This window comes from Oryx dammah, unplaced genomic scaffold (genome assembly GCF_014754425.2).
Source record: "Oryx dammah isolate SB20612 unplaced genomic scaffold, SCBI_Odam_1.1 HiC_scaffold_17, whole genome shotgun sequence".
NCBI lineage: Eukaryota > Metazoa > Chordata > Mammalia > Artiodactyla > Bovidae > Oryx > Oryx dammah.
The window spans coordinates 77,348,784-77,363,626 of NW_024070201.1; positions in this window are offsets into that span (position 1 = coordinate 77,348,784).

Genomic DNA, 14,843 nt, shown 5'->3' on the forward strand with positions numbered 1-14,843 from the left:
AGAACTCTTACAGTCCCCCGAGATAGAAACCCCAAGCTTGCAAGAGGAGAAAACCAATTTCTTTTCACAGGAGGGTCGAAACACAACTTATTTGAAGATATAAGACTGGTGTTTATTTCACGGGGAAAATGGCATTCAGGTTTCTTACTCTTCCCGACTCCATTATGACCAAGGGGCTGTTTACCCACATTAGACTCAGAAGGGTGGCATTTACCATCTGGCCTGAACCCTTGCAGCACTGTGATCTCAGGGAAGCGGTAACCTGCTGAGCATCTTCTTGTGCTCATAGAACAGATCGAACAAGAAGAGTTTCCTCCACACGAAGCTGAGTCCACAGTGAACTGGACTCTGTTGTTCCTGAGGATCTCTCCTGGTTAGAAACACTGAGTGTGACCCAAAGGGAACCACAAAGATCCAGCAGAGCATTCACTTGCGCAGAGAGGAAACTCCACGTTCCTGCTCCTGAGCTTGTTCGTCCAGCTTTTTCACCGTGTGCTGTCCCCCTTATTTGAATACTGAGAAGCCGTGGGTACTGCCCATCTCGGCTTCCTCACCAACTGCTCTGTAATGTCTCAGAAGCAGTAACTGATGGTTCCTGGGCCCCCAAGGGCACCATTCTCTATTCAACAGGGGGGAAAAATATGTATAAGCATCTACTATGCACAAGTTACTGTACGGAAAAGAGAATAAAAGATAAAGAGAAAATGGCCTTTCATAGAACAAAAGTAATTAGCTTGAAATGTGACAAGACACGTTCAGACTGGACCTCAAGAAGGACTTCCTAACCAGAGGGAATGAGATATCAAAAGAGTTAAAAAGAAAGCTCATGATGGAATTTTTTCACAGGGTTTCCAAAATAATAAGAGGTCTGGACATTTCTAGTTACAGTTTTGCTTACTCCCAGAGAAAAAAGTCTAGTTGTCCAACCATGTGGTTACAAGTTACCTGTCCAAACTAACCCAAACAAAAGGAGCTTAACAGAAGAACACAAGAGTATCTTACAGAAGCCAAGGGCAGGAGCACCCAAGATATGCAGTCACTCAGGGACCAAAGCAAGTTCTTCATCCTGTCTCTCTCCCTCCCTCTTTTTCTTTCTTTCTTTCTTCCACTTGCTTCTCTTTCTCTGTCATTCTTTCACTCTCTTTCACGGTCATTCAATTTGTTTCTAATCTATTCTCCCTGCAAATAAACTTTCTCTTGCTCACACAGGCCCCATGATGATCCAACATTGCTAGCTCAGCCCTCATTTAGATGTGGCTGGAGAAGCGCTGCGACCCCGCGCATTAAGCACGGGCAGCTGCAACCCGGCGCATTAAGCGCCGCTGAGAGGAGCTACCCAGCGTCCGAGGCCAGAGGCGGCGGCCAAGAGGAGCTACCCCACATCCGAGGTCAGTGAAGGCCGGAGGAGACACCCCCTATCAGAGGTCGCAGGCGGCAGCCGGGAGGAACAACCCGAGGAGCGGTGGCTGGGCAGGTGCAGGAGGGCCTAGAGGGTCTATCCCACCTTGAAGGTCAGGAAGGGTGGCGGTAAGGAGATACCCCTCGTCCAAGCTAAGGAACAGTGGCTGTTCTTTGATGGAGCAGCCGTGAAGAGATACCCCATGCCCAAGGTAAGAGAAACCTAAGACAGTAGGTGTTGCAAGAGGGCATCAGAGGGCAGACACACTGAAACCATACTCACAGAAAACTAGTCAATCTAATCACACTAGGACCACAGCCTTGCCTAACTCAATGAAATCAAGCCATGCCCACAGGGCAACCCAAGACGGGCAGGTCATGGTGGAGATGTCTGCCAGAATGTGGTCCAATGGAGAAGGGAATGGCAAACCACTTTAGTATTCTTGCCTTGAGAACCCCAGGAACAGTATGAAAAGGTAAAATGATAGGATACCAAAAGAGGAACTCCCCAGGTCAGTAGGTGCCCAATGTGCTACTGGAGATCAGTGGAGAAATAACTCCAGAAAGAAGGAAGGGATGAAGCCAAAGCAAAAACAGTACCCAGCTGTGGATGTGACTGGTGATAGAAGCAAGGTCCGATGCTGTAAAGAGCAATATTGCATAGGAACCTGGAATGTCAGTTCCACGAATCAAGGCAAATTGGAAGCGGTCAAACAGATGGCAAGAGTGAACGTTGACATTCTAGGAATCAGCGAACTAAAACACATTGGAATGGGTGAATTTCACTCAGATGACCATTATATCTACTACTACGGGCAGAAATCCCTCAGAAGAAAGAGAGTAGCCATCATGATAAACAAAAGAGTCCAAAATGCAATCTCAAAAACGACAGAATGATCTCTGTTCGTCTCCAAGGCAAACCATTCAATATCACAGTTATCCAAGTCTATGCCCCAACCAAGTAACGCTGAAGAAGCTGAAGTTGAATGGTTTTATGAAGACCTACCAGACCTTTTAGAACTAACACCCCAAAAGACGTCCTTTTCATTATAGGGGACTGGAATGTGAAAGCAGAAAGTCAAGAAACACCTGGAGTAACAGGCAAATTTGGCCTTGGAATGCGGAATGAAGCAGGGCAAAGACTAATAGAGTTTTGCCAAGAAAATGCACTGGTCATAGCAAACACCCTCTTCCAACAACACAAGAGAAGACTCTACACATGGACATCACCAGATGGTCAACACTGAAATCAGATTGATTATATTCTTTGCAGCCAAAGACGGAGAAGCTCTATACAGTCAACAAAAACAAGACCAGGAGCTGACTGTGGCTCAGATCATGAACTCCTTATTACCAAATTCAGACTGAAATTGAAGAAAGTAGGGAAAACCACTAGACCATTCAGGTATGACCGAAATCAAATCCCTTATGATTATACAGTGGAAGTGAGAAATACATTTAAGGGCCTAGATCTGATAGATAGAGTGCCTGATGAACTATGGAATGAGGTTCGTGACATTGTACAGGAGACAGGGATCAAGACCATCCCCATGGAAAAGAAATGCAAAAAAGAAAAATGGCTGTCTGGGGAAGCCTTACAAATAGCTGTGAAAAGAAGAGAGGCAAAAAACAAAGGAGAAAAGGAAAGATATAAGCATCTGAATGCAGAGTTCCAAAGAATAGCAAGAAGAGATAAGAAAGCCTTCTTCAGAGATCAATGCAAAGAGACAGAGGAAAACAACAGAATGGGAAAGACTAGAGATCTCTTCAAGAAAATTAGAGATACCAAGGGAACATTTCATGCAAAGATGGGCTCGATAAAGGACAGAAATGGTCTGGCCCTAACAGAAGCAGAAGATATTAAGAAGAGGTGGCAAGAATATACAGAAGAACTGTACAAAAAAGATCTTCACGACCCAGATAATCATGATGGTGTGATCACTAATCTAGAGCCAGACATCCTGGAATGTGAAGTCAAGTGGGCCTTGGAAAGCATCACTATGAACAAAGCTAGTGGAGGTGATGGAACTCCAGTGGAGCTGTTTCAAATCCTGAAAGATGATGCTGTGAAAGTGCTGCACTCAATATGCCAGCAAATTTGGAAAACTCAGCAGTGGCCACAGGACTGGAAAAGGTCAGTTTTCATTCCAATCCCAAAGAAAGGCAATGCCAAAGAATGCTCAAACTACCGCACAATTGCACTCATCTCACATGCTAGTAAAGTAATGCTCAAAATTCTCCAAGCCAGGCTTCAGCAATATGTGAACTCCCTGATGTTCAAGCTGGTTTTAAAAAAGGCAGAGGAACCAGAGATCAAATTGCCAACATCCACTGGATCATGGAAAAAGCAAGAGAGTTCCAAAAAAACATCTATTTCTGCTTTATTGACTATGCGAAAGCCTTTGACTGTGTGGATCACAATAAACTGTGGAAAATTCTGAAAGAGATGGGAATACCAGACCACCTGACCTGCCTCTTGAGAAATCTGTATGCAGGTCAGGAAGCAACAGTTAGAACCGGACATGGAACAACAGACTGGTTCCAAATAGGAAAAGGAGTACGTCAAGGCTGTATACTGTCACCCTGCTTATTTAACTTTTATGCAGAGTACATCATGAGAAACGCTGGACTGGAAGAAACACAAGCTGGAATCAAGATTGCCAGAAGAAATATCAATAACCTCAGATATGCAGATGACACCACCCTTATGGCGCAAAGTGAAGAGGAACTAAAAAGCCTCTTGATGAAAGTGAAAGAGGAGAGTGAAAAAGTTGGCCTAAAGCTCAACATTCAGAAAACGAAGATCATGGCATCTGGTCCCATCACTTCATGGGAAATAGATGGGGAAACGTTGGAAACAGTGTCAGACTTTATTCTGGGGGGCTCCAAAATCACTGCAGATGGTGATTGTAGCCATGAAATTAAAAGACGCTTACTCCTTGGAAGAAAAGTTATGACCAACCTAGATAGTATATTCAAAAGCAGAGACATTACTTTACCGACTAAGGTCCATCTAGTCAAGGTTATGGTTTTTCCTGTGGTCATGTATGGATGTGAGAGTTGGACTGTGAAGAAGGCTGAGTGCCGAAGAATTGATGCTTTTGAACTGTGGTGTTGGAGAAGACTCTTGAGAGTCCCTTGGACTGCAAGGAGATCCAACCAGTCCATTCTGAAGGAGATCAACCCTGGGATTTCTTTGGAAGGAATGATGCTAAAGCTGAAACTCCAGTCCTTTGGCCACCTCATGTGAAGAATTGACTCATTGGAAAAGACTCTGATGCTGGGAGGGATTGGGGGCAGGAGGAGAAGGGGACGACAGAGGATGAGATGGCTGGATGGCGTCACTGACTCGATGGACGTGAGTTTGAGTGAACTCCAGAGTTGGTGATGGACAGGGAGGCCTGGCGTGCTGTGATTCATGGGGTCGCAAAGAGTCGGACATGACTGAGCAACTGAACTAAACTGAACTGGAGAAGCACTGGATCCCAGCAAGGTAAACAATTCCCCCTGCAACCCAGTTCCAGAATTTCTGGAGATGGTCTGATCGGACCAGCTCATCCTCTGGGTTTTTTTTTCCTGAGTCAGGTGTCCACCCATTGCCCAATCAGCGGGGTTGGGGTAGAAAGTTTACATAGTAAAAAATATCACTATTAGAGTCCATTTCTGCATGTGTGGGAAGCGAGCAGCAAAACAGAAGGACTATTCTCTAGTTAGATTGTGGGAATTGAGTGCGTCCTCCAAATATGTCTACTGCATGATCCTTAGAGCGTCTTCCACCATGAAATTCTCTGCTTGGGGAGTTGTTGTCTTGTTTGGTGGGGGGGGGTGTTTTGTTTTGGGTGAGTCTGTTACAGGCCCCTGTGGCCTGTGCTCGGCATGGGTGAGGCTCCACCTGTGTACTTCTTTGCAAGCCCCACGCTGCACAAGTGGCTGGTGTCATCCTTCGATTAACAGCAGGGATTTTGTTTCAGATGACCAAAGCCAATAATCAGGAGACTCTCTGAGGGACAGAGCAGTTAGAATCAACCTCAGCTCATATGCAGGCTCTGTATTCAGAGAGAAACAGAGAGAACAAAATAACACCCTGCTGTCATCAGGGAAGCAGAGGGGACAGAAGAGGGGAGCCATAAGCATGGGGAAGTTAGGCGAGACAAAGATGGAAGAGTTCTAGAAGATTCTGAGACACAGCTACAGCATGATCATCTCATGTGGGAGTTTTCATGATGGCATGACTCTACCCAGCCCACTGCCCTCCTTTCTAGAACAGGAGCGCAAGCGAGCAGAAAGAAGAGGGGAGAAGAGGCACTTGGCCCTGCGCCTGGGTTTCCGAAACTGGGCCCCAAGGTGGCATTTCCTCCTCGGAGAAGTATGGGATGGGAGGGGTGTATTATCTCCAGCCTAAGCCAGGAAGCCCAGCCTCAGCAATTTCCTGGACACCTGCCCTCTGCTAATTAGTACTTTCACTCAGGGTCTCAGCTCAGCCCAAGCTTAACCCTTTCCCTCTCCCCATGAGTTCTGGTGACTCGGGTTTCTCAAATCAATCACACCTGGCAAACACATACCTGGAGAATGGGCAATGCTCTGCTCAGATCATGGACTTCAGTCTACCCACACTGACTATAGAGAAAGCTTTCTTTTTCTTTTTTTATTCTTACCTTTTTTAAACATTTATTTGGCTGCCTCGGGTCCTAGTTGAGGCCTGTGAGCTTAGTGGCTCCAAAGCATGTGAGAACTTAGTTCCCCTACCAGGGATCAAACTCATACCCCTCAAATTCAAACTCATAATTGCAAGGTGGATGCTTAACCACTGGACCACCCGGGCAGTTCCCAGAAAAAGCTTTCTAAGATGGAAAGGTCGTCTTGGTTTTCCCTGCTCCAGACCCTTCAGTGAATCCCCACTACCGACAGGACATGTGTCTTTGGTCCAGCCTGCAAGACGGCTCAACACAGCCCTGGATCCCCCTCCAACATCATCTCAACCCTTGCTGCAGGAGACACAGCCCTTGCTGTGGCCCTCACTGGACTGCAGGCCTTTCCCTAACTCACAGGGTGCTGTTCCCGTCTCTGCACATGGCTACACACTGTCCCTCCTCCCTGGCCCACACCGCTCCTCCTCGGTCACCTGCAGCTAAGCCCATGCCTCTGCTGCGGTGCCTTCTGAACCAGAAGGAAGTTATCTGGGTTGGTGCCCTCCCATTCTGGTGGAACCATCAACTCCTTAAAGACAGGGACTCTGCGCTGCTCTGAGACGTAACTCCAGGGCCCCGGGCAGTGCCTGAGCATCAAGGAATGTCTGAAGAAGGAACATCAGGGATCGTGAGAGCAAGGGAGAGAGAGAAGGAGAGCAACTGGAAAGGGAGAGGCTTCCTGCCCTTTAATGACGCCTACGACCCGCTTAGCCACGGGGCCTGGGGAAACGCAGGCCGCTGGTTATCGGGCAGAGCACAACGCCTTCTGTCTGTCACAGGCTTTAGGGCTTCCAAAGCCCTTTCCCAGATTCATCTGATCCTCAGACTCTCCCTAGGAAGTTACCAGCAGCGATCCCCATTTTACAAAGAGGGAAATGGTAGCTAGGAAAGGGGAAAGACTTGGAAGGCCAGCAATCGATTTCGAGGCCCAGAGCCAAAGGGCTCCTTCTCTCCAGCCTCGGGTCCTAGTTGAGGCTAGTTGACTCCTCCGCGTCAGCAGAGAGCAACCGTGGGAGGCTCTGGTGGTCCCTCCCGGCCAGGCGGCCCCGGGAGGCCTGCAGGAGGTCTGTCTGCAAGTAGCCGCTCAGGAGCCCCACGGCCCTGCTCACTGCCCAGTTCCTCCCCAGGCACAAAATCCGCTGTATTCCCCTGCGGCCCGCAGGAAGGTCCCGGCTTCCTTGTGGCCTCCGGCTGTGTCCCGCATCTGGGGAGGAAGGGAATAATTCCTCCTTTCTTTCTGGAGCTTACTGCCATCCAGGTATTTATAGACGCTGCCGGCCCTGCTGAGACAGCTTTTCTATCCCGTTTAAATTTAGCTGCCTTTGTCTTCTTCCCCTGACTTATCTCCCAAGCCTGCCTGGGTTTCCTCCACTGCCTTTGTTCCCCCGGGTGTTTGCTCCACATCTTCTTTCATCTGCTGAGCCGAAGCAGTCTCGACAAAGAGATTCTCTGAGGTCTGAATATGACTTCTCCTCTGCGCGCAGACCTCTCCGCGGTCCACGCTCTGACCACTTCCCACTTTCTCTCGCACAGACCTCCCCCTCAGCTTCTCTCCATCCTGCCCCCTGCCCGTTTATGGAAAGAGAAAGTGGCCCCGGCTAACGTGCCAACGGGGCCAGAACCAGCGACCCCCCAATCGTGTCTCCAGGACTGACATATTTACACTATTAACACTATATATAAAATGGATAATCAATGAGAACCTACTGTATAGCACAAGGAACTCCACTCAGCGCTCTGTGGTGACCTAAAGGGAAGGAAGTCCAAAAAGAAGGGGGCACACGTATGTGGATGACTGGTTCACTTTGCTGTGCCGCAGAAACTCACTCAGCATGGTAAAGCAGCGACACACCAACCAAATTTAATTTAAAAAAAAGAACTCCTGGATTCAATGTCCCTGTCTTGAGTCTCAACCCAGAGTCACTTTCTCTTCTGCCTGGCAAGATATGTCAAGTTTTGGCACATCCCTGTTCTTTTAGGGACTGAACTGATCCTGAGACAATCCTACTTCAGTGCTGGAAAGAGCAACTGCCATTCAGAGAGCGAGGTGCACGGCTTTGCTTCGAAAAACAGTTCATAAATAGAACATAGGTTGAGACTAGGTTCCCAAGTCCAAGTCATACAGGGATCTGCAATTCCAATGGTCCCAGGAGTCCGGCAAGAAGCGAAATGAATGAAGCAAGTGTGGCCGCAGACAGTAGGGACCTATAGCAGATAAACTGTGTCCTAAGAAGTTTCAAACTGCATCACCCAGGCCGTCTGATTTTTCCAGAGAAGTCAAAAATCAAAGATTTTAAATAACGGCAATGAATTTGAAATTTGAGAAGCACTTTGCATGTAGGACACGCAGCGCTGTTGTGACCTCTGCACCCCACCCACGCCTTCACACATCATCCACAAGCCTGGCTCCTCACCTCCTCCCTAGCCACAGCGCACAGACCAAATGGCCCTTCCAGGCCCAGTTAGCAGCTCCCAGGGTCCCCCGCAGATTGGATTCTGAGCTGATAACTGCAGAGCTCTGCCTCTAATTCAGGTTCCCCTTTCCGCTCTTCTCTCTGCTCACACTTGGCGACAGTGATGTTCATTTTCAAAATCGTCCCCAGAAGGTCTTCTATAGTGCATCAATCTGGATAAGCTAGGTTATGCTGCAACATTAAACATTAAATAGCATTAAAAATCCCCATAGCTTATAAAGGTAATTTATCCTCTTGGGTAAATCACACTAGTAGCAATCTTCATCCAACCCAATACCAGACATCTATCAGTTCATCAGTATAAGGTGTCACTGGGTACATTACTCCTGGTTCCCTGAAGGTAATTTTGAACTAAAAATATAGTCATCTTTCCCTGAAAAGAACTATAGTTCTCTTTACTGAGTTTTCAAGTTAGAAACTAAATCTTGCTCAAGACATTAAAAAAAAAAACAATGTTACATGAAGAAAATATTTAAATACTTGCTTAGAATAAAAATATAACATCTAGATTCATATAAGATTTTTTTCCTTTTTTGAAGCCCTCAAATAAATTATGGATTTGAGTATTTTCTTTTTAGCAACTTTATTAGAATATAATTTGTAGACCATAAACTGCATGTATTTAAAGCATACAACTTGATAACTTTTATACCTATATATACTCCTTTGTGGGCTTCCCTGGTGGCTCAGTCAGTAAAAAATCTGCCTGCAATGCAGGAGAGCTGGGTCAGGAAGATCCCCTGGAGGAGGGCATAGCAATCCACTCCAGTATTCTTGCCTGGAAGATCTCATAGACAGAGAAACCTGGTAGATTCAGTCCATGGGGTCACACAACTGAAGCGACTTAGGATAGCCTAGCACACATACTCCTTTGGAATCACCCACTATAATTGCTAATAAATGTATTCATCTCCTCCCCTTCCTGCAGCTTAAAATCACAAAGGTTCCATGCTCGTCTGTGCTGCAGATCCCTGAGAGTCGTCTGGGGCCTCTCCTCCAAGCCACTCCCACACCAAGACTGGCAGAGCAGCCGTCACTATGCTCCATCATCTGAAACACTGCCATCACCATGACGGAGGGAAAGCAATGAACTCTGCACCGGCTTTTACTCTCTTCCCCAGAAGGAGTACTCATACCCGTTCTGCTCACATCTCATTTCTCAGAAGAGATTACAGGACCATGTATAATTTCAAAGAAAATGAAGGAATGCCGTTTTTACCACATGCTTACGGAATGAAACAGGGCAAAGATTAATAGAGTTTTGCCAAGAAAATGCAATGGTCATAGCAAACACCCTCTTCCAACAACACAAGAGAAAACTCTACACATGGACATCACCAGATGGTCAACACCAAAATCAGACTGATTATATTCTTTGCAGCCAAAGATGGAGAAGCTCTATACAGTCAACAAAAACAAGACCAGGAGCTGACTGTGGCTCAGATCATGAACTCCTTATTACCAAATTCCGACTGAAATTAAAGAAAGTAGGGAAAACCGCTAGACCATTCAGGTATGACTGAAATCAAATCCCTTATGATTATACAGTGGAAGTGAGAAATAGATTTAAGGGCCTAGATCTGATAGATAGAGTGCCTGATGAACTATGGAATGAGGTTCGTGACATTGTACAGGAGACAGGGATCAAGACCATCCCCATGGAAAAGAAATGCAAAAAAGAAAAATGGCTGTCTGGGGAGGCCTTACAAATAGCTGTGAAAAGGAGAGAAGTGAAAAGCAAAGGAGAAAAGGAAAGATATAAGCATCTGAATGCAGAGTTCCAAAGAATAGCAAGAAGAGATAAGAAAGCTGCCTTCAGCGATCATTGCAAAGAAATAGAGGAAAAGAACAGAATGGGAAAGACTAGAGATCTCTTCAAGAAAATTAGAGATACCAAGGGAACATTTCATGCAAAGATGGGCTCGATAAAGGACAGAAATGGTCTGGCCCTAACAGAAGCAGAAGATATTAAGAAGAGGTGGCAAGAATATACAGAAGAACTGTACAAAAAAGATCTTCACGACCCAGATAATCATGATGATGTGATCACTAATCTAGAGCCAGACATCCTGGAGTGTGAAGTCAAGTGGGCCTTGGAAAGCATCACTATGAACAAAGCTAGTGGAGGTGATGGAATTCCAGTGGAGCTGTTTCAAATCCTGAAAGATGATGCTGTGAAAGTGTTGCACTCAATATGCCAGCAAATTTGGAAAACTCAGCAGTGGCCACAGGACTGGAACAGGTCAGTTTTCATTCCAATCCCAAAGAAAGGCAATGCCAAAGAATGCTCAAACTACCACACAATTGCACTCATCTCACATGCTAATAAAGTAATGCTCAAAATTCTCCAAGCCAGGCTTCAGCAATATGTGAACCATGAACTCCCTGATGTTCAAGCTGGTTTTAGAAAAGGCAGAGGAACCAGAGATCAAATTACCAACATCCGCTGGATCATGGAAAAAGCAAGATAGTTCCAAGAAAAAATCTATTTCTGCTTTATTGACTATGCCAAAGCCTTTGACTGTATGGACCACAAACAACTGTGGAAAATACTGAAAGAGATGGGAATACCAGACCACCTGACCTGCCTCTTGAGAACTCTGTATGCAGGTCAGGAAGCAACAGTTAGAACTGGACATGGAACAACAGACTGGTTCCAAATAGGAAAAGGAGTACGTCAAGGCTGTATATTGTCACCCTGCTTATTTAACTTCTATGCAGAGTACATCATGAGAAACGCTGGACTGGAAGAAGCACAAGCTGGAATCAAGATTGCCGGGAGAAATATCAAGCACCTCAGATATGCAGATGACACCACCCTTATGGCAGAAATTGAAGAGGAACTAAAAAGCCTCTTGATGAAAGTGAAAGAGGCGAGCGAAAAAGTTGGCTTAAAGTTCAACATTCAGAAAATAAAAATCATGGCATCTGGTCCCATCACTTGATGAAAGTGAAAGAGGAGAGCGAAAAAGTTGGCTTAAAGTTCAACATTCAGAAAACGAAAATCATGGCATCTGGTCCCATCACTTCATCGGAAATAGATGGGGAAACAGTAAAAACAGCATCAGACTTTATTTTGGGGGGCTCCAAAATCACTGCAGATGGTGACTGCAGCCGTGAAATTAAAAGACGCTTACTCCTTGGAAGAAAAGTTATGACCAACCTAGATAGTATATTCAAAAGCAGAGACATTACTTTGGCGACTAAGGTCCATCTAGTCAAGGCTATGGTTTTTCCTGTGGTCATGTATGGATGTGAGAGAAGGCTGTGCGCTGAAGAATTGATGCTTTTCAACTGTGGTGTTGAAGAAGAGTCTTGAGAGTCCCTTGGACTGCAAGGAGATCCAATCAGTCCATTCTGAAGGAGATCAACCCTGGGATTTCTTTGGAAGGAATGATGCTAAAGCTGAAGCTCCAATACTTTGGCCACCTCATGAGAAGAGTTGACTCATTGGAAAAGACTCTGATGCTGGGAGGGATTGGGGGCAGGAGGAGAAGGGGACGACCGAGGATGAGATGGCTGGATGGCATCATGGACTCGATGGATGCGAGTCTGAGTGAACTCCAGGAGCTGGTGATGGACAGGGAGGCCTGGCGTGCTGCGATTCATGGGGTCGCAAAGAGTCGGACACGACTGAGCGACTGAACTGAACTGAACTATAAGGTGGGAAGATGGAAGTATTTAGAGAACAGCACTAAGTAACTTCCACACATGATGTTTCCACTTCTTAGGGAGTTTTTTAAGTTCTTTTCAAAGGTTCTGAATTCATTCATTCATTCATTCATTTAACAGTAATGACTGAGCAAAGCTCTGAGGCGAGTAATCTGGGCATAGGGCCTAAGAACTGCTCTCAGGGACTTCCCTGGTGGCCCAGTGGCTAAGACTCTACCTTCCAGTGTTAGTAGTGTGGGTTCGATCCCTAATTGTGGAGCTAAGATCCTACACGCATCGAGGCCAAAACACCAAAACATAAAACAGAAGAAAATTGTGCCAATTACTATCTTCCAAACACAGTCCAGGGACTTCCCCGGTGGGTCAGTAGTTGAGCATCCGCCTGCCGATGCAGGGGACATGGGTTCAATCCCTGGTCCAGGAAGATCCCACCAGGCTCAGAGAGGCTAAACCCATTCTCCACAGCTACTGAGCCTGCACACATAGAGCCCGTGCTGTGCAGCAAGGGAGTTGCCTCCACCCACCACAGCTGGAGAAAGTTCTCCTGAAGACCCAGTGCAGCCAAAAATAATTAAATAGATAAATATGGTCTGCATAAAAAAAATTCTTAAAGACTTTTTTTGATGAAAGAACTGCTGTCTACCTTCAAACAGTTGTAACTTGTCTAGGAGACATCAGTAGATCTTGCCAATAACTTGGAAACAAGGGGCACACAGAAAAAGTGCTCCAGCCAACTGTTAACAGAGTACTGAGCACAGAGAAGGCAGTAAACACAGAGAAAGTGGTATCTGAGCAAATCCTTGGAATGGAGAGAGGCAGGAAGGAGCCCCATCCCAAGAATTCCTCCACCCCAAGACCTGTGACCACACAGCCGATCAACGCACTAACCAGGATACACTTCCTAAATAACGAACCCTACATCTGTGCAGAGGATGCAGGCAAGGAGGAGTCACATATGGCAGTCAAAACCACCCCATTCCTAGCTAGCTTCCAAGCCCAGACTGGAACTGATGGCTTAGATTCAAACTTCAGGTGCTGTACTCACTTGCTAGACAACTTTGGCAAGTCCTTGAGCCATCTGTGCCTGTTTCCTTGTCTGTACAATGGAGTATTAATAGTGCCAACCTCAAAGGTTTGATATTAGAACTGAATATGTGAGTGCTGGTAATGTAACAAGGAAAAGGGGGCTTGGTACCCCCAGCAGGCATCAGAGCAAGCATGTGCTCTCGGGCCTTGGTTGAGACTGGTCTTGTTTTTCCTTGAAAGGAGGTTTGATCTACATAAAAGCAGAAGGCAGAGGGAAGAAGGCTCTGTGCCCTCAAGGTAGGTCCCCTCAGCACTAGTCTGCGTCTCATCTCTGCCTCATCACCAATGAACACCTCATAAATCCATGCTCAGATATTCCCACCTGGCACTCTGGGAATGTCTGTCTGAAGCCACATTTCCCTAGGTGTCCCACAGAGAACAAATCCCAAAGATGGACTCAAGAGGAAAAAAAATTTTAAACTTCTGTCAACTACTGCATAAGGAAAGCTCCCTCTTAGAGATGAGCAAAGCACAAAGCAAAAACAAAAATCTGCTTTGTTTTATGTAACCCTGAGTTTTCTGGGTTCAGTTCTGCCCAGGATAGCTTTATTTTGCATGCTCCACACTTTGGGAAATATTGTGCGGAGGCAATCGCTATTTCTTATTGATCCACACATGCACAGAAGTGCGAATTATGCTTGGAGTGTAACAGGCAGGAGGGGAGTCAACACGTTGGACTGAATTTCTTATGTAATCTTGGGAGAAATATTTCCTCCCTCGGCTTCAGTCTTGCCATTTTTTTAATGAGGGAATCGGACCAGAGAACGGCTGAGGTCCTTTCTCTCCTCAGTTATGAGCCAAGAGCTCATTAGAGGTTTTTCTCCTTGCTCTCTGCCTAGTCATTATTGAGCCTTGTTACTGCATTCAAGGTGAGAGCAAAAGCAAAACCGTCAGCCCCCACAAGCAGGAAGCTAACAGGAAAGGATCAGAGCTGATATCTACCATCGGCCAGCCCCTGTGCGGAGGGCTTGACAGGGACCATGGCGTCCAGCAGCCACAAGCTGAACAGAGGAGTACCTTTACTAAAACCACCCCCCTTTACTACAAAGATGGAGGCACAGACAGCCTAAGCCATTGTTTACAGTAACTGCCCAGTTGGCAGAGATGGACCGTGAACCCAGGTCACGTGACACTAAGTCCCAGACTCTTACCTGTCAGGTGACACTGCCTCCTGGGTCCCATGAGATCCAGGAGACCGCGGATTCAGTGCAGGCACTCAGCTTCCTGCTGCTGCTAAGTCGCTTCAGTCGTGTCCGACTCTGTGTGACCCCATAGACGGCAGCCCCCCAGGCTCCTCTGTCTCTGGGATTCTCCAGGCAAGAACACTGGAGTGGGCTGCCATTGCCTTCTCCAATGCATGAAAGTGAAAAGCGAAAGTGAAGTCGCTCAGTCGTGCCGACTCTCAGTGACCCCATGGACTGCAGCCCCCCAGGCTCCTCCGTCCATGGGACTTTCCAGGCAAGAGTACTAGAGTGGGGTGCCACTGCCTTCTCCCAGCTTCCTGTTAAGGGAGAACTAAAAGCTT